This window comes from Heteronotia binoei, chromosome 14 (assembly GCF_032191835.1).
Source record: "Heteronotia binoei isolate CCM8104 ecotype False Entrance Well chromosome 14, APGP_CSIRO_Hbin_v1, whole genome shotgun sequence".
NCBI classification, from domain to species: Eukaryota; Metazoa; Chordata; class Lepidosauria; order Squamata; family Gekkonidae; genus Heteronotia; species Heteronotia binoei.
In genome coordinates, this window is record NC_083236.1 from 68,378,076 (window position 1) to 68,398,086 (window position 20,011).

The 20,011-nt window shown below is 47.7% G+C and overlaps 1 protein-coding gene and 1 non-coding gene across 2 annotated transcripts in view; both read left to right on the top strand.

Annotated features, from left to right (window-relative positions):
* ZNF469 (zinc finger protein 469) overlaps positions 1 to 20,011 on the top strand; it is a 566,114-nt gene that overhangs the window by 262,608 nt on the left and 283,495 nt on the right. The gene's annotated exons all lie outside the window — the stretch shown is intronic.
* TRNAS-GGA (transfer RNA serine (anticodon GGA)) lies at positions 5,999 to 6,065 on the top strand. The gene has a single exon. It is a non-coding gene; the product is annotated as a tRNA-Ser (tRNA).

Consider the following 20,011-nt stretch of genomic DNA (forward strand, 5'->3'; position numbering starts at 1 on the left):
TGGAAGATGCTGGGTTTGATCTCTCTGCAAAAACGGGGCTCTCCCTTAAAGCGGTTGCTCGCCGTGTGGTGCTGTCACACGCCCCGGCTGTCTCTGATATCTTTATTTCATTATTCCACAAAGTGGTTTAAGGTTTGGTGTTGCTGCTGGAAAGATGGTATTCCGGCAAGGCCGGGTGCCAACCAGGAAATTCCATGGAACTGAAGATGGACCCTATATAAACAACCTAACCAGCCTCAGATGTCTCTTTATATTGGAAAATGGAGGGTAATAAATAGCACATGGGCCCTGTAAATAATGAGATTATTAACAAATATATTCTGCAACAAAGACGCTTGGCTGAACCATTTAAAGGAAAACGAAACACAGCCATCCATTTCATATGCAGTTTCACAGGCTCCTCCTCAACGCCGTGCTCTTTAATGGTGATTTACACGGTTTATGGATCTGTAATCGTTTGTAGGCACTCACCGCATCTGCAGCCATGTTACCGTTTAAAGATTCCCTCCCTTGCAGACAGATGGAGCCATGGCCAGAAGAGAGAATAAAATAACCATTTTCAATGATGCTCCAGTAATATAGTAGGAAAACAATTAAGTCTGGTTGTTCTAAAAAAGAGGAAATGGGCTAAGCAAATGAACAACAACTCAAGGGAGCAGGAATGTAGAAAATGGGAGATATGTGAAGTGGTGTTCCACATCTCAGACCAGGAGGAAGAAGAAAAAGAAGAAGGAAGAGGAGGAGGAGGAATAATTAGATTTCTACCCCACCCTTCACTTGGAGTCTCAGAGCAGTTTACAATCCCTTCCTCTCCCCACAACAGACACCCTGTGTGAGGTAGGTGGGGCTGAGAGAGCTCTGAGAGAACTGCTCTTGAGAGAACTGCTCTGAGAGAGCTGTGACTGACTCAAGGTCGCCCAGTGTCTGCATGCAGGGGACGAGCGGGGAATCAAACCTGGTTCAGATTCTGCCGTGAACCTCACTGAGTGGCCCTGGACCCACTGACAAACGCTAACTTACAAACAGAAAATGAACACAGGGTAAGCTCCCAGAATGAAAATGTAATGGGCAAGGGTAGGGTTGCCAACTCCAGGTTTGGAAATGCCTGGAGATTTGAGGGTAGAGCCTGGAATGGTGACCTTTAAGGAAGAGGGGGGGGGGTCAGTAGGGTTTAGCGCCATACAATCCACCTTCCAAAGCAGCCATTTCCACAAGGACGACTGGAATACACGTTTTAAATAAACAATAAATAAATAAGCTATCTATGTAATCTAAAGATCAATTGTAATTCTGGGAGGTCTCCAGCCCTTAACTGGAGATTGGCAACCCTAGGAGCACATTTTAAAAAGTGTTTCACACGAATGAGTAAAGAGCCCCGTGGCGCAGAGTGGTAAAGCTGCAGTACTGCAGTCCGAGCTCTCTGATTACAACTTGAGTCCAATCCCGGCGGAAGCTGGGTTCAGGTAGCTGGCTCAAGGTCGACTCAGCCTTCTATCCTTCTGAGGTCAGTCAAATGAGTACCCAGCCTGCTGGGGGCGGGAAGTGTAGATGACTGGGGAAGGCAATGGCAAACCACCCCTTTAAAAAGTCTGCCGTGAAAACATCACGATGCGACGTCACCCCAGAGTTGGAAACGACTGGTGCTTGCACAGGGGACTACCTTTATCTTTTACAAACAAACAAATTAAAAAAATGCAATCCAATAGAATAGAATGTGGGTAAAACCACATCCATTAAAAAGGGGGCCCACGACTTGATTACAGTGGATTAAAAGCTCTCTTAAATAGACACCATTTTGCAGAAAACCAGCGGAGAACATGCCAAAGTGGAAAGAATATAGGACCTCCATGAATCCGTCTGCCACCTTATGGCAGAGAGAACAATAGCACAAAGGTGTTGTAGAAATGTCATTAAAGGAAATCTTCTACTAGCCATCCAGTGGATGTCAAGCCATTAACATTTCAATACTGCTCCATACGGGTTTTGCGGATGTATTTCTAGAGTTCACGGAAATTTCACCCTGTGGTTGCTCGCAATGGCAGTCTTCATATTATTTTGGCATGCAAAGTCAGAAAGGGCGAGGTTGGAGAGTATTTTGTCACCGTGTTTCCAAGGATCTTATCTGAGCCTCGGATCATGAGAACAAAGTGGGAATTGGAGAAGGCAAGAGTCATGATTTTATCATTACGGCCCTGGCCCGAATAGGCTTTTTCTGTAGCAACTGCACATCGTATTGGAAGCAGGAGGCATCATCGTTACATTGGCTTGCTCTGGATTGTCTCAGAGAATTTAGCTCTTCTGTTTTGATAGATTAATCATTTTCATATTGTATTAACATCAGGGTTTTGGAAAGACCAGGGAAGGCAATGGCAAACCACCCCGTAAAAAGTCTGCCGTGAAAATGTCGGGAAAGCAATGTCACCCGAGTCAGAGACGACTGGTGCTTGCACGGGGGACCTTTCCTTTTCCTTTCCTTTGGAGAAGGAGTGGCCCCGTGACGCAGAGTGGTAAAGCAGCAGTACTGCAGTACTTTGGTCTGAACTCTCTGCTCACGACCTGAGTTCGATTCCAGCGGAAGCTGGATTCAGGTAACCGGCCCAAGGTCGACTCAGCCTTCCATCCTTCTGAGGTCAGTCAAATGAGTCCCCAACTTGCTGGGGCGGAAGCGTGGATGACTGGGGAAGGCAATGGCAAACCACCCCGTTAAAAAAGTCTGCTGTGAAAACGTTGTGAAAGCAACATCACTCCAGAGTCGGGGACCTTTCCTTTTCCTTTGGAGAAGGGAGCAGGGACCACGGAGGTGCCAAAAAGGAAAAATACCCACCCTTCTGTTTGCTTGAAGGAGAGAGAAACCTTCACAAGCGAAGCAGCCTTACAGATCTTTACCTTCAAGCCAGACATAGAGCCTCCTGCCCACTACCGTCTCCAGGGGTCTCTTGTTTTGGGGGGGGGGGAAGGTTTTATTTGTCAAAGGAGCTTTGGGTGGGTCTCTGTTCCAATATTCCAGGGGCTCAGCCACTGCTTTGTTTGGCTGCCAACCTCTTGTCTCTCTCTTCAGCAATGGTGAGACGGATTCCCTTTCCGCGAGGAAGAGAGATCCAAGGCTTGTTACCCTTGCCAATAACAAAGATGTTGGACAATCTGGTAGCAAAACTGTTGCCGTTTGCATCCTTCACATGAACCACATCAAATGAACCAGGATGTCTCTCCCGGTCGGTGATCACACCGATACGACCCAAGTTAGCCCCACCAGTCACCATGCACAAGTTACCTGTGTCAAACTTAATGAAGTCTGTGATTTTGCCAGTCTCCAACTCGATCTGGATGGTGTCATTCACCTTGATGAGGGGGTCTGGGTAGCGCAGGGTCCTGGCATCACGAGTCACAAGGTGAGGGATTCTCCAGGGGTCTCTTGTTGATCAAAATGGGCGGTACAGTCTGGACTCTTAATACCTTTCAGCTCCTCCCTCTATGATAAGTCCAAAACTTCTCAAGTTTGCTGGAGAACTCTGATGTGTTGGCAAATTTTTAAAAGGCTGTAAAACCAGGGGTTGTTTTGTAGAAAAATATGTGGTGGAGGTCATTAGCATATACTGCCCCCCCCCAGCCAAAAGCAACCTGGTGGAAGAAAGGAAAGCCCCCCCCCACAGTCAAAAGGCCAGCAAGCCACCCGCCGCCTAAAATCACATAAGAAGTGGAGAAAGTGTGGCGTGTAGGGTTGCCAATCCCCAGGTGGGGGGAGGGGATCCCCCGGTTTGGAGACCCTCCCCCCGCTTCAGGGTCGTCAGAAAGCGGAGGGAGGGGAGGGAAATGTCTACTGGGAACTCTATTATTCCCTATGGAGATTTATTCCCATAGAAAATCATTGAGAATAGATCCGTGGGTATCTGGGGCTCGGGGGGGGGGGCTGTTGTTTGGGCTAAAGGCACCAAATTTTAAGTATAGCATCTAGTTCCTCTCCCCAAAATACCCCCAAGTTTCAAAAAGATTGGACCAGGGGGTCCAATTCTATGTGCCTCAAAAGAAGGTGCCCCTATCCATTATTTCCTATGGAAGGAAGGAATTGAAAAGGTGTGCCATCCCTTTAAATGTGATGGCCAGAACTCCCTTTGGAGTTCAATTATGCTTATCACAGCCTTGATCTTGGCTCCACCCCAATGTCTCCTGGCTCCACCTCCAAAGTCCCCAGATGTTTCTTGAATTGGACTTGGCCACCCTAGTGGCGTGGGCTTCTCCAGTGGTTCATGAGGGCTGCTGGGGGTGTGGCAAAGCCCCTGGAGGCTGGCTGGCTGGCTGCCCGCTCTCCTAATCCAGGGATTGTTATGCAGCTGCGCCTACTATTCAGTGGACAAGGTAGGGAGGTGGGGAGGAGGAGGGGGATCCCTCAGAAAGGTTCAGGAGCTGTGCTCCTGTGAGCTCCTGCTGAATCTGAGGCCTGTGTAAAACCACACCTGTCCTCAAGGTTTTCCATATGTGAAAGAGGGAAGATAAGATCCCGGGTTAGAGATCCAACAGTCCGTTTACCCCAGTGTTGTCTTTTATGAGATTTAGTGGCTGTTGGGTTTCAGGCGGAGAATGGTCTTTCCAAAAACCTGATTCCTGAGAGCAAAAATGTCGGGGACTGAGCCTGCAGCCTTCAGCAAGGATAACGTGGGTGTTCTTTCTGGGAGAAAGAAAGTAGAGAAAGAAGTACTTTTCTCCCTTTCCCACAATGAAAGAACTTGTGGGCATTCTATGAAATTGCTGAGCAGTCAGGTTAAAACAGATAAAAGGAAGTCCTTCTTCACCCAAAGGGTGATTAACATGTGGAATTCACTGCCACAGGAGGTGGTGGCGGCTACAAGCATAGCCAGCTTTAAGAGGGGATTGGATAAAAATATGGAGCAGAGGTCCATCAGTGGCTATTAGCTACAGTGTGTGTGTATATATGTGTATTTGTGTGTGTGTATGTGTATAAATGTGATGGCCAGAACTCCCTTTGGAGTTCAATTATGCTCGTCACACTCTTGCTCCTGGCTCCGCCCCAAAGTCTCCTGACTCCTCCCCCAATGGCTCCTGGCTCCACCCCCAAAGTCCCCAGCTATTTCTTGAATTGGACTTGGCAACCCTGAATTCCACCGTGCAACACCAACTCTTTGAAATACGGAGCGTCTGAAAAAGCATTCCTTCTGAACATCCTTTGCTACCTCTTGAGCTTCTGGGCCAATTTCCCTTTGTCTGGTTTGTGTTGTATGCTTGTTCTGAAGCTCGTCCAACAAAAATATCTCCAGGCAGTGTGGGAGATGCTGCTGCTCGTGCAGGTAACTGGGCCCACCCATTCCTGGCTCCGTCTCTCTCTCGAGAGGAAATGGCAAAATAGGAAGGGAAAGGAGGGGGTAACCCTGCTGGCGATGCAATTTATAGAGCCCAAATAGCGCCTTGACAAATCGGTTTTAAATTGAGCTCTTTTGGAATGCCGATTTGCGCGCCTAGAGAGTTTTAGAAATTAAGGTGAAAATTGACATGCAGCGCTGGCGACTAGAGGAAACTAGATGGGCCCTGGTGCTCCTTATAGGGTATTTTGCAGCAGTGCTGGTCTGTGACCCAGTAGTGCGTTGGCTTCAATCTGATGTGCAACTAACCCCGTGTGAGAGTCGTGCTTGCATTTAGTCCACACACACATTCCCCCCCCTCCCCTCCCCCCCCCGTGGCTTCAGGTAATAGAGCAGAACATTTGCAAAGCATTGCCTCATTTTACTGGGGATTGTACAGAAACGCTCCCAGCGCACTGCATCTACAGCAGGCTGCATTGCTTGAGGCTCTTCAGCTTGGAGAAATGTCGACTGAGGGGTGACACGAGAGAGGTTGACAAGGTTACGCATGGGATAGAGAAGGTAGAAAAAGAAGCACTTTTCTCCCTTTCTCACAATAGAGGAATTCGTGGGCATTCAATGAAATCGCTGAGCAGTCGGGTTAGAACAGATAAAAGGAAATCCTTCTTCACCCAAAGGGGAGGGACGGTGGCTCAGTGGTAGAGCATCTGCTTGGAAAGCAGAAGGTCCCAGGTTCAATCCCTGGCATCTCCAAAAAAGGGTCCAGGCAAATAGGTGTGAAAAACCTCAGCTTGAGACCCTGGAGAGCCGCTGCCAGTCTGAGAAGACAAGACTGACTTTGATGGACCGAGGGTCTGATTCAGTATAAGGCAGCTTCATATGTTCATATGTGATTAACACACAGAGTTCACTGCCACAGGAGGAGGTGGCGGCGGCTGCAAGCATAGCCAGCTTCAGGAGGGGATTGGATGAACATCTGGAGCAGAGGTCCATCAGTAGCTATTAGCCACAGGGTATCGATGGAATTCTCTGTCTGGGGCGTACTCTATAGTCTTGGTGGTTGGCGGGGGGGAAACAGTGGGAGGACTTCTAGTGTCCTCGCCCCATTGATGGACCTCCTGATGGCGCTTGGGGTTTTTTGGCCACTGTGTGACACAGAGTGTTGGACTGGATGGGCCATTGGCCTGACCCAACATGGCTTCTCTTATGTTCTTCTGTGATACAGAGTGTTGGACTGGATGGGCCATTGGCCTGATGCAACATGGCTTCTCTTATGTTCTTATGACTGGGGCAGTGATGCTCTGTATTCTTGGTGCTGGGGGGGGGGGCACAGTGGGAGGGCTTCTAGTGTCCTGGCCCCACTGGTGGACCTCCTGATGGCACCTGGTTTTTGTGGCCAATGTGTGACAGGGAGTGTTGGACTGGATGGGCCATTGGCCTGATCTAACATGGCTTCTCTTATGTTCTTATGTCTGGGGCAGTGATGCTCTGTATTCCTGGTGGTTTGGGGGGGGGGGGGGACAGTGGGAGGACTTCTAGTGTACTGGCCCCATTGATGGACATCCTGATGGCACTTGGGTTTTTTTGGCCACTGTGTGACACAGAGTGTCGGACTGGAGGGGCCATTGGCCTGATCCAATATGGCTTCTGTTATGTTTTTATGACTGTGGCAGTGATGCTCTGTATTCTTGATGCTGGGGGGGGGGGCACAGTGGGAGGGCTTCTAGTGTCCTGGCCCCACTGGTGGACCTCCTGATGTCACCTGGTTGTTGTGGCCACTGTGTGACACGGTGTTGGGCTGGATGGGCCATTGGCCTGATCCAACATGGCTTCTCTTTTGTTTTTCTGTGATACAGAGTGTTGGACTGGGTGGGCCATTGGCCTGATCCAACATGGCTTCTCTTATGTTCTTCTGTGACACAGAGTGTCGGACTGGATGGGCCATTGGCCTGATCCAACAGGGCTTCTCTTATGTTCTTATGTGACACAGAGTGTCGGACTGGATGGGCCATTGGCCTGATCCAACAGGGCTTCTCTTATGTTCTTATGTGACACAGAGTGTCAGACTGGATGGGCCATTGGCCTGATCCAACAGGGCTTCTCTTATGTTCTTATGTGACACAGAGTGTCGGACTGGATGGGCCATTGACCTGATCCAACAGGGCTTCTCTTATGTTCTTAAGTTCTTCTCTTCAGTCAGGCCGATGTCTTTGCTCAGGACAGGAGCTGCCATCTGCTGCCGTCTGGAAAGAGCCAGGCATCCTTTGGTCACTGTCTTTGCTGCCTGCAGTCAATAAAGCCATTGAGAGACTCTTCAACAGATAAACAAACTTTTTTTTTTAAGGATGGAAAATGAGTCATTGGAAAATAGAGTATAAAGTATATGCTAGCATTAGGTGTTGCATGTGTTGGATTTCTGTTGGCAGTCCAAAAATGCTGTGGTCTCTTTCAAAGGATTATGGCATTCTGGAACAATGTCATTGTGGCAAATTTGGTTGCGATGACACAATCGTGTCTGGCTGTCCCTTGCCAGTAGAGTTGTTTTGCTTCCCCCCCCCCCTCCGCCCAAGTTTGGAAACTCCATGAGAAGCAGATTTCTTGAGCAGAGACTCTCTGTGTCTGCTGCTGTAGAGAGCAAAACCAGTGTGCCTCAGATAGCCCCACGCAGTGGACTTCTTTAATGTTGGCTTCTGCCAGTAGCCCCAGAACAGTGGCGGTCTGGCCAGGGTGTCAGCTTGCCCAATGGCAAGTGGGCTCTGTGGGCCCCTGATAAAGCGGACCCCCTTAAACATTAGACAGGGGTTTCAAGCATGCAGTTCGGGGGCTGAATCAAGCCCCCAGAGGGCTCCTATCAGGTCCCCGAGCAATTGGCTGTCATCTGCTTCCTTCTCCCTCTCTCTCGCTTCCTTCTGCAATCTCAGCTTGCTTTGCACAGGAGCTACAGAACAAAACCTCTATTTTCTCCACTGGCTGAAGCTCCTCCCTTGGGGAGGAAGGGGGGAGGGAGACCTCTCAGTTGCACAGCAGAACTACTGAGCCAAGCCTCTCTTCCTTCTACTGGCTGAGGCTCCCCCACCAGTCCTTGGGGAAGGAAGGAAAGAGCCAGAGCTTCCTTTGCCCAGTTCCCTGTTGGCATAGGAAATAAGACCGGTAAGGAATGAGGCATTGCTACTGATCTGACAGCTACTGACAGGAATGACTCAGGAAGATCTGGCAGAGGAGAACTGATTCTAGCCAGTAGAATGATGTAATCAGGTGAGAAGTGCAGAGCGACTCAGCACTGCCTTCTCATTGGTGCAGCAATTAGCAGCAACTGTATAATAATGAAGCTATGCTGTACGTACTATCCTCTTACTATTCTATGATTGATTGGCGGAGCGTTATGACGGAGAGTCTGTATATATGTAAAATAAAACCTTGTATATAGTTTAAGAACACAGTGTGGTGTTGGCTGTGTGAAACTATTGCTCATCGGAGTGGGCGGGCAGTGGCCGACAAAGGCAGTCACAAATCTGCTAACTTATGCATCGACATTCCCAGGATCCCATGGGAGAAATACAAAGAAAGCATCTCTAAGACCAATGAGTGCTAACGTTTTAAGCATGTTATAAGTTTTTTAAAATATATATATTTGTGTTTGTCTGTATTCCTTATAAAATATATATCTCTGCTACCTAATCTTATATAGGTGCACAAACGGTCCGGCCCAACATGGCCCGGCCCAACAAGGTCTCATTTATGTCAGATCCGGCCCTCATAACAAATGAGTTTGACACCCCTGCATTAGACAATAGGTTAAAAAAGTGAATGGCCTTTTAGTAGCTTGAAAATATATTAGAAATTCCAGTATTATTACTGTAATGCAACTAAAAATTATGTCGTATTTAGGGTTGCCAGCCTCCAGATGTGGCCTGGGGATCTCCTGCTTTTGCAACTGGCAAAAGCTGGCAGAGATCAGCTCCCCTGGAGAAAATGCAATCTGTATTTACATTTAGGATCTACTGGCTACTGCCAGTAATATGTACAATATATGTACACTGTACATATGCAGCAAACGTGGACTATTGCACCCTTCTTAAATCTTCGTTCGCGAAGCCAAGCCGAGAGAGATGTACACTGTAATTACTAATATACATATCTCTTTATTTTGCAAACGTTTTAATTGTCCTTCTTCCATTTATGTATTTTTTAAAACTTTTATTTATTTCTTACAAAAATAAAATGATAGCCTTATGGTTGTGGGTGGGACCCCTATCTCTCCTAGCAACCAATATTTTTTAGACCCAGTCTGCCACTGCCTCAGAATACCAGCAGAAGGATTTGCTGGGGGCCAAGTGTTCCAGGTTTGTCCCGTCCCTTCCTATCAAGATGTACTACCTTTTTTGCATCTTCTGCTGCCACGTTTTGTCTTTTCCATGAGCATCTCTGAAGATCCTTAGCCTGGTGGCATTCATTCTAGGAGGGACTTACAAACGGTGGTTAACTCTCAGCAGAAGTTGTCTAGAATTCTTCCCATGGAAAATCTGTTCCATGAAAATCATGAGAGCCAGTTTGGTGTAGTGGTTAAGTGTGAGGACTCTTATCTGGGAGTACCGGGTTTGATTCCCCACTTCTCCATTTGCAGCTGCTGGAATGGCCTTGGGTCAGCCATAGCTCTTGTAGGAGTTGTCCTTGAAAGGACAGCTGCTGTAAGAGCTCTCTCAGCCACATCCACTTCACAACGTGACTGTTGTGGGGGGGGAGGAAGGTAAAAGAGATTGTAACCACTCTGAGATTCAGAGTATAGGGCAGGATATAAATCCAAATTCTTCTTCTCCTCCTCCTCGTCCTCTGATGGAGCCAGAATCTCAGTAGACAGAACTACCTCTCTAGAACAGAGGTGTCAAAGTCATTTGTTACGAGGGTGGATTTGACATAAATGGGACTTTGTGGGGCCCAGCTATATGTGTCATAAAATGTAATGCCAGGTAGTGGAGATATAAGCTTTATAAAGAACACGAAGAAACACAATTGGAGATTTTTAAAAAAACGTAAACTAAAACATACTTAAAACATTAGCATTCTTGCAATATTTTGTTTATTTAACAGTCTCTGATAACTGACAGCTCTTGCGCTGAGGAGCCTCGGCAAATAGGAGGAAGGCTTGGCTCAGTAGCACTGCTGTGCGATTGAGATAGCCTTTTTTGTTTATTTAAATTTTGTTTATTTAACAGTCTCTGATAACTGACAGCTCTTGCGCTGAGGAGCCTCGGCAAATAGAAGGAAGGCTTGGCTCAGTAGCACTGCTGTGTGATTGAGATAGCCTTTTTGTTTATTTAAATTTTGTTTATTTAACAGTCTCTGATAACTGACAGCTCTTGTGCTGAGGAGCCTCGGCAAATAGAAGGAAGGCTTCTCTCAGTAGCACTGCTATGCGATTGAGAGAGCCTGGAAAAGCAAGCTCTCCCTCTCCCCCTTCCTCCCCAAGGGAGGAGCCTCAGCCAATTGAGAAAATAGAGGTTTGCTCTGTAGCTCCTGTGCGATTGAGCAAGCCTGGCAAAGCAAGCTGTGATGCAGAAGAAAGCAAGAGAGAAGGAGAAGGAAGCAGATGACAGCCAGTTGCTCACGGGCCTGATAGGACCCCTCCGGGGGCCTGATCTGGTCCTCGGGCCGCATGTTTGACATCCCTGCTCTAGAATCCTCATCCCAAAGCAGCCTGACCAACGACCATGCTTGTGTGGGGTTTGAAATGCATGAAGAACAGCCGGAGATTGTAAGTGGGACCTACCCTTGAGTTAATTGACATGCGCATTGTCTGCTTAATGTCCATAATCCTGGGACATTCAGCTATAAATCACCCTTACCAGCTCTGCCAAAGGCTACACAAATCGTTGGACGTGAGCCTTTTGTTTCTCACCATCTGCTGACAAGTTAATTCACACTATTTGGGACCTCACGTCCATTAGCATGGTGGGATCTCATTTGAGTCAACTGGAAGGCATGACGTTAGTCTATATGGCGTCTGGCAAGGCAGGTGATTCCCTCTGTAGTTGGATGAATGGGATGGAATGAAATCACTGGTGGATCTTGGGGAGAACAAGGTTCCATTCGTTTGTCTTGGCAAGGTGAGCCAGCTGAACTGAATGTGCACACAAAAGCTATGTTAATTGCTTTATTTTTAGCATGCAAGGGCAAGGTTTTGGTCATTGGCTAAGCAGCTGTAGGATATTCTTATTGTGTTTTGAGTGACATACATTGAAATGGTTCTGGAAAATTCTTTTGCTCGCTATAATAGAGGAGGAGGAGAAGGAGATGAAGAAGAAAAAGACAAGGACTGTAGATTTATACCCTGGCCTTCTCTCTGAATCAGAGTCTCAGAGAGGCTCACAATCTCCTTTTTCTTACACTCCCACAGCAGATACCCTGTGAGGTAGGTGGGGCTGAGAGAGCTCTGACAGAAGCTGCCCTTTCAAGGACAACTCTGCAAGAGCTATGGCTGACCCAAGATCATTCCAGCAGCTGCAAGTGGAGGAGTGGGGAATCAAACCCGGTTCTCCCAGATAAGAGTCCACACACTTAACCACTACACTAAACTGGGTCAAAGGAATGGGTGAATTGGGAAGAGGGCAGGTTGGAGAAAGAAGGGGCTCCTGGAACTTTCAAACCATTCTTCGGGTTGGGATGTTTAAGGGAAGTTGGCACAGGTCAGAGAAGCTGCACCAGCCCTTTCCATAACTGTATGTCAGAGACAGGCTGCTTTCTGCTGTTAGCCTTAGATGCATTAGTTCTCCTGCTCCCAGGAACTATTTAGAAAGAGCACTGGGAATTTCAAAGTAGGATCTTTGCAGGATTTTAAAAAGGCAACATCTAAGGGGAAGGGAGTGATTTGTACTGGGCACCACAGAGCAGCGGGGAGAAGAGGTCTAGCTGTTCCATCCCCATGGTTTCTCCAACCAAAATGGGTCCTTGAGGTTGCGTTTAGACCTAGAAAGGTGAAGAAATGGAGGTGCCTTCACTTTGCCTGCCTTTTCTCTTTCTGAAGACGGAAAACACCTTGATGAGGCAGTTGGATTGGCAAAACCATGCTGGGCCAGATTAACCCGTTTTCTCTCTTTTTTTCTTCCCTTTGGCACAGACAGGCTCTAAGGCTGCCATCCTCTAGGTAGAGCCTGGAGATTTCCTGCTATTACAGTTGATCTCCAGATGATAGAGATTCCCTGAAGACAATGGCTAGTTTGGAGGCTAGAGTCTATGGCATCGTACCCGGCTGATTACCCTCCCCTCCTGAAACCTCACCCTCTCCAGACTGCACCCCCAAAATCTCCAAGTATTTTCCAACACAAACCTGGCAATCCTACTCCTGTCTAAAATCATAAAAATCAAGAAGCTTAGACTGGAGTCATTGCAAAAAAATACATAAATGTGGTATTTTTGTATTGTGTGTTGTTAAAACAGTAAAATAACCTTAGGCTTGATAGGAAAGATTGCACCCCCCCCCCCCAAAAAAAAGTTCTCTGTTTTTCTCAAATAAAACTCCATGACGTATTTCCCACTCACCCTACGCCGCTCTGACGTTCCTCTTTTCAGCTCGGTGTCCTTCCGATTTCCCACTATCTGCCCTGGGGATTTCGCAAAGATCGGGCGTTTTTGCGCAGCAAAGAGAAACTGGTTTTTAGCGGTTTCTCTTTGCTGGGGAAGGCAATGGCAAACCACCTCATAAAAAGTCTGCCGTGAAAATGTTGTGAAAGCAACGTCACCCCAGAGTCGGAAACGACTGGTGCTTGCACAGGGGACCTTTTCTTCCTTTCCTTTGTCCCCATTTGAAGAGCCGGGGGAGGTGACTGTTTGCCCACAAAATCCCTGCAGAACTTTTAAGAGCAGCTACATAAGAGCCCCGTGGCACAGAGTGGTAAAGCTGCAGTACTGCAGGCCTAAGCTCTGCTCACGATCTGAGTTCGATCCCCGGTGGAAGCTGGGTTCAGGTAGCCAGCTCAGGTTGACTCAGCCTTCCATCTTTCCAAGGTCGGTCAAAGGAATCCCCAGCTTGCTGGGGGGGGGGAAGTGTAGAGGACTGGGGAAGGCCATAGCAAACCACCCTGTAAAAAGTCTGCCGTTAAACAGTTGTGAAAGCAACATCACCCCAGAGTTGGAAATGACTGGTGCTTGCACAGGGGACCTTTCCTTTTCTTTCCTTTGCTGCGCAAAAATGCCGATTTTTGCTGAAGCCCCAGGGCAGATAGTGGGAAATCGGAAGGATGCCACATTGAAAAGAGGAATATCAGAGTGGTGTAGGGTGGGTGCGAAATCAGTCCATGTCTTAAACTTTTCCAGAAATTTTAGATCTCTAGGAAGGGGCTTACAGCAGGGCCCACGTAAAAGACCCTAACATGGGGGCAAGCGTGTACAGGAGTCAATCTTTCTGAGTCTATGCGATGAGTAATTATTTGCCACTGTGTCTGGTGCTTGCACAGGGGACCTTTCCTTTTCCTTTCCTGCGATTACAAGTAGAGGGGTCTCTGGGTAGATTTGAACACAGTACCGTTATGGAGAAGCAAGCCAAGAGATTTTTTCCCACCCCATGCCTGGCTTTGCAGTCAAGGTTGTCCCCTGCCCTCTCCATTTCCTGTAACAGCTCAGATGGAAACCTGCTCCCTCTCTGTGTGCGCGTGAGCGAGAGAGAGAGAATGAGAGACTGAGACATCTGAATGGACGGGTAATTGATTTCCCCCTATAAGTGAAGACAAGCTGACATCACGTCCTTACATCACATTCTGGTGGGCAAGCCAAGTGAGTAAAAGCCTGATTAAAGGGGTTGTATTGCCCTGAAGCCAGCTTGAAGGCAGATCTGGTTGACCTGGATTTGGAAGGAATATGGGAGGTCATGTGAATTGGCAGTAATTGCCCATGTTTTGGATACTTCGGCTGATAAAATGGGATGCGCTCTCTGGTTGTGGTTTGTTTGTTCCCCCGCCCCCCAAATCAACAAATACAGAGATTAGAAGATGACAAAGAAAACATCTGCCATGAAGTGGGGGGATTCCAGATTCTTCGTTCAAGACGCTCGCCGATGGTCCAAAATCTTGTGTGGATTAATCATTCTTCGGTGCTTTGCCAACAAAACTCGAGAGTTTTGTCTGACAGCTCCGGCCCTGCATGAAGCAGATTATAATTCTGAGGCATCAATTTCCGCGAAGGATTTGCCGGAGAGCAAACGTCGAAAGCGGAGGATTAGCTTGTGGTTTTTGTAACGCTTTGTGAGTCATCTGTACACAGGCTTGTGTGGCTGTTTACATGGTTATGGATTAACTTTAATGATACTGGAATCAAATCAGGCTCATTGGAGACAAACATGATTACAGAGATCTTCGTTCTCTCTCTTTTTTTTTTATACAAGCGCACGTGTGCCTCGAGACGGCAGGCCCAACGTTTGCCTTCGCCAGGGGTCGTTTTGTCGAAAAATAGGTGGTGGAGCTTTTTAGCATAACTCATTAGCATATGCCAGGCCCACCGACCAAAAGCAACCCGATGCAAGAAAGGAGAGCCCCAGGCAAGCAAGGCCTCGCTCACCTGGGGCTTTCTTTGGCTGCCAGCCCCCCAGTCAAAAGGCCAGCAAGCCACCCGCTGCCCAAAATCACAGAAGTGGAGAAAGGGTGGTGCGGGCTTCTCCAGGGGTTCATGAGGGCTGCTGGAGGTGTGGCAAAGCCCTTGGTGGCTGGCTGGCTGCCCGCTCTCCTAATCCAGGGATTGTTCTGCAGCTGCACCTCCTATTCAGTGGACAAGGTAGGTGGGGAAGAGGAGGGAGAACCTTCAGAAAGGTTCAGGAGCTGCTGCTTTCCTGTGAGCTCCTGCTGAATTCAAGGCCTGGCCTTCACACAAACACTCATTCTTCTGATGGTCTGGTGAAGAGAACTGCACGCAGGGCCTCCGTAGCCGCCTTTGGTGTAGTGGTTTGGTGTAGGGGTTATGTGTGTGGACTCTTATCGGGGAGAACCGGGTTTGACTCTCCACTCCTCCACTTGCACCTGCTGGCATGGCCTTGGGTCAGCCATAGGTCTGGCAGAGGTTGTCCTTGAAAGGGCAGCTGCTGTGAGAGCCCTCTCAGCCCCACCCGCCTCACAGGGCATCTGTTGTGAGGGGAGAAGACACAGGAGATTGTAAGCTGCTCTGAGTCTCTGATTCAGGGAGAAGGGTGGGGTATAAATCTGCAATTCTTCTTCTTCTTCTTTAGGACCTCTTTTGCCACTATCCAGTTATTGAGTTCACTAGAAGACTCTTGAGCTTGTGCGTTTAAATTTGAGTTTTCATGTATTTTATTCAATGTGCTTTGTGCAAGAGCGCATAAGAACTCTTGCATGCTGTTAGAATCATAGCGTTGGAATGGACCTCTAGTCCAATCCCCTGCACAATGCAGGAAATGTTGTACCACAGCCTGGCTTCTTATTCAGCCTTAAAAAGTGGAGTGGACAAATTCATGAAGGATGGGGATGTCAGTGGCTACTAGTCACAATGGCTACGTGTCATGAGCCAGAACCAGAAAGAGCATCTTCATATCAGGTACTGGGGAGCGAAGGGGGGAAATTACTGTTGAACTCATCCTACTCGTTGGCTACTCCTTGTGTTCTTACACGTTTGTGGGAAAAGACTATTTTCCTTTCGGTCATGTTCCTTTATATAATATAGTGGGTTCCATGCATAGAAGAGGTGAGGTGGTAGACTAGTGCTAATCAGCTCTTTTTAAGGTACAGCATGGTAGGTGGCTGCACTAACAAGACCGACGAACTGGGCCAACGGGGCCAACTGTTTACAATTCAGGGTGCCTGCGCAAGCACGTTATTGGATCATTCAAACCAGCAGGGGCTTGTGATTGGTGCAGGGCAGCAGGAATTTGGATGCTCCTGCCCATTGTTCCCGAGTCCCAAAAGCTCCGATCGATCTGGGCCACTGGCCTGATCCAACATGGCTTCTCTTATGTTCTTCTGTGACACAGAGCGTTGGACTGGAGGAGCCACTGGCCTGATCCAACATGGCTTCTCTTATGTTCTTATGTGACACAGAGCGTTGGACTGGATGGGCCATTGACCTGATCCAACATGGCTTTTCTTATGCTCTTCTGTGACACAAAGTGTTGGACTGGATGGGCCATTGGCCTGATCCAACATGGCTTCTCTTATGTTCTTCTGTGACACAGAGCGTTGGACTGGATGGGCCATTGACCTGATCCAACATGGCTTTTCTTATGCTCTTCTGTGACACAAAGGGTTGGACTGGATGGGCCATTGGCCTGATCCAACATGGCTTCTCTTATGTTCTTCTGTGACACAAAGTGTTGGACTGGATGGGCCATTGGCCTGATCCAACATGGTTTCTCTTATGTTCTTATGTGACACAGAGCGTTGGACTGGATGGGCCACTGGCCTGATCCAACATGGCTTCTCTTATGTTCTTATGTGACACAGCGTTGGACTGGATGGGCCATTGGCCTGATCCAACATGGCTTCTCTTATGTTCTTATGTGACACAGAGTGTTGGACTGGATGGGCCATTGGCCTGACACAACATGGCTTCTCTTATGTTCTTCTGTGACACAGAGTGTTGGACTGGATGGGCCATTGGCCTGATCCCACAGGGCTTCTCTTATGTTCTTATGTGACACAGAGCGTTGGACTGGAGGGGCCATTGGCCTGATCCAACATGGCTTCTCTTATGTTCTTATGTGACACAGAGTGTTGGACTGGAGGGGCCATTGGCCTGATCCAACAGGGCTTCTCTTCTGTTCTTATGTGACACAGAGTGTTGGACTGGAGGGGCCATTGGCCTGATCCAACATGGCTTCTCTTATGTTCTTCTGTGACACAGAGTGTTGGACTGGAGGGGCCATTGGCCTGACCCAACAGGGCTTCTCTTCTGTTCTTCTGTGACACAGAGTGTTGGACTGGATGGGCCATTGGCCTGATCCCACAGGGCTTCTCTTATGTTCTTATGTGACACAGAGTGTTGGACTGGAGGGGGCATTGGCCTGATCCAACATGGCTTCTCTTAGGTTCTTACGCATGGCTCCAATGAGCCAGGAAGGAACACCCAATTCATTCCTCCCTTGAGTCCACATACACAACACTTTGGCTCCAATGTATCCAGTTGCAGCTTTTGTAAATTACAGTGTAAATTATCTTCAGAGGGGTTTTTTTTGTGGGGGGGGAAGGCACCCATATTGATATTTCCATAATACAGAAGTTATTCTAGGAGTTATTCAAGCTTTTAGTTTAAAAGTTATTCCGATTGTTGGTTTTGGTGCTGCTGCTTGGATGAAGTCAGCCAATGAGACTATAGACGACCCGTTCTGCAGTTTTTGAGAAGGTTGCTAAACAGTCCACAATGCGTTGCAGGTGTTGATCTCTGTGCTGAATTTGGTCAGATGTCTCTTGAAGCTCAGGTACGGTTGTTTGTTTGTAGAAACGGCTTAAGTTGTTCTTTAGTGCATGCTTAGGGATACTTAGGTTTTTTGAAGCAAAATCCTTATAAGACAAGGGTGGCCAAACTGCAGCTTGAGAGCCACGTGGAAGAAGAAGAAGATATTGGATTTATATCCCGCCCTCCACTCCGAAGAGTCTCAGAGCGGCTCACAATCTCCTTTCCCTTCCTCCCCCACAACAGACACCCTGTGAGGTAGATGAAGATATTGGATTTATATCCCGCCCTCCACTCCGAAGAGTCTCAGAGCGGCTCACAATCTCCTTTCCCTTCCTCCCCCACAACAGACACCCTGTGAGGTAGATGAAGATATTGGATTTATATCCCGCCCTCCACTCCGAAGAGTCTCAGAGCGGCTCACAATCTCCTTTACCTTCCTCCCCCACAACAGACACCCTGTGAGGTGGGTGGGGCTGGAGAGGGCTCTCACAGCAGCTGCCCTTTCAAGGACAACCTCTGCCAGAGCAATGGCTGACCCAAGGCCATGCTAGCAGGTGCAAGTGGAGGAGTGGGGAATCAAACCCGGTTCTCCCGGATAAGAGTCCGCACATTTAACCATTACACCAAACTGGCTCTTCCACACATATTGTGTGGCTCTCAAAGCCCCCACTGCCCCATCGTCTGGCTTGGAAAAGGCATTTCTCTCTTCAGATCACTTTGCCAAGCCGACCAGCAGCTTGGAGAATGAATTTAAAGTTGCTTTCTTTCCACCTCTCCCTCCCCAATCTCCTTCCTTCCAGCTCTCAAACATCTGATGTGCATGATCTTGTGGCTCTCAAACTTCTGACGTTTATTCTGTGCGGCTCTTATGTTAAGCAAGTTTGGCCACCCCCTATTATAAGTCCTCCTGACAAAGAAGACTCAATGAGAAATGGCTGCTGATTGGCTTATCGTCTGATACGATTGGGGCACTTGGGAAGTTGGAGGCTTTTAGCAAAATGAAAAAAAGGATTACAGAGCTTGACTGTGCTAGCACAAGAAAAGAGGCAGAGTCCGGTGGCATCTTAAAGACTAACAAAATTTGTGGAGGGGGTAGGAGCTTTTGTGAGTCACTGCTCAGTGTGCAGTGACGCACAAAAGCTCCTCCCCTGACACAAATTGTATTACTCTTGAGAGTGTTCATGAACACTTGCTCTTTTCTACTTCTACAGACAGGCTAACATAGTGACTGATTCCCCACTAGCCTTTTGCTGCTCTCACGCTCCTCTTCTCTGAGGGGCTTCTGTTGGATTTCACGCTATCTGCCCAGGGGCTGCAATTTGCTCCGTCTCTTTCATGCAGCAAACAAGATCCCCTAAAAACCAGTTTCTGTTTGCTGCGTGAAAAAGGCGAAGCGAGTTGCAGCCCCAGGGCAGATAGTGTGAATTTTGACGGAAGCCCCGTGGAGAAGAGGAGCGTGAGAGCGGCATAAGGCTAGTGGGGAATCAGTCAGTGACTCATTTTGATCACTGCGATTTAAACTCATTGCACTTGCTCATCTCAGTTTTTTTGGTATTCTTCCACCAAGACATTTGCCATTTTAGGCTTATTTTTTAATAATTCCATGACTTTTTATCAACTTTCGCTCCCTTGCTGCATTAAATACCAACCCTTCTATGGTTAGATATATTACCGGTTTCCAGTTTGGCTTTCATGGAGGATTGACGTGCTTCTCACAGAGGAGCAGACCAGTGCCTCTGTTCTGGGCAGAGAAGGTGACCTAAACATCTGCCTACATCTTCTACTTCTACATCTTCTACATCTGCCTACATCTTCTAGGCAAGGAGATGTCCAAGACATGCTCAGGAAATTCTGAGGGGATTTACTTTGGCTGACAAGGAATCCCAGTGGGGTTCCTTTTTGGCTTTGAAGAGTCCCTGGAGAAGAATTGCATAACAACATCTACAGAGGGCATCTGGAGTCGTTCATTCGACTTAAATTCATCATGAGCCAAAGCTTCTTTGGGACTAATTAATATCTGATTGGGAAGAGAACCGTGCTTGAAAGGATCATAACTTTTAAAAGTAAAGATTTTTATCTATCCCTCTGGGACTAAAATAAGACTTATTTGGAGAAAAAACAAAGGTCTGGATATATCTATATTACGTTAAAGTAAAGAAGAAGAAGGAGGGGGTAAATTTGGGACTAAGAAATTAAGAGAACAAGGTTAAAATAGAAGAAAAACAAAAGTTGTTTTGCATACTTGCGGTCAGACAACCCCTTCGGAAACGAAACAGAACTGCAGATCAACAGGACGTCACAGGAAGTGGCGT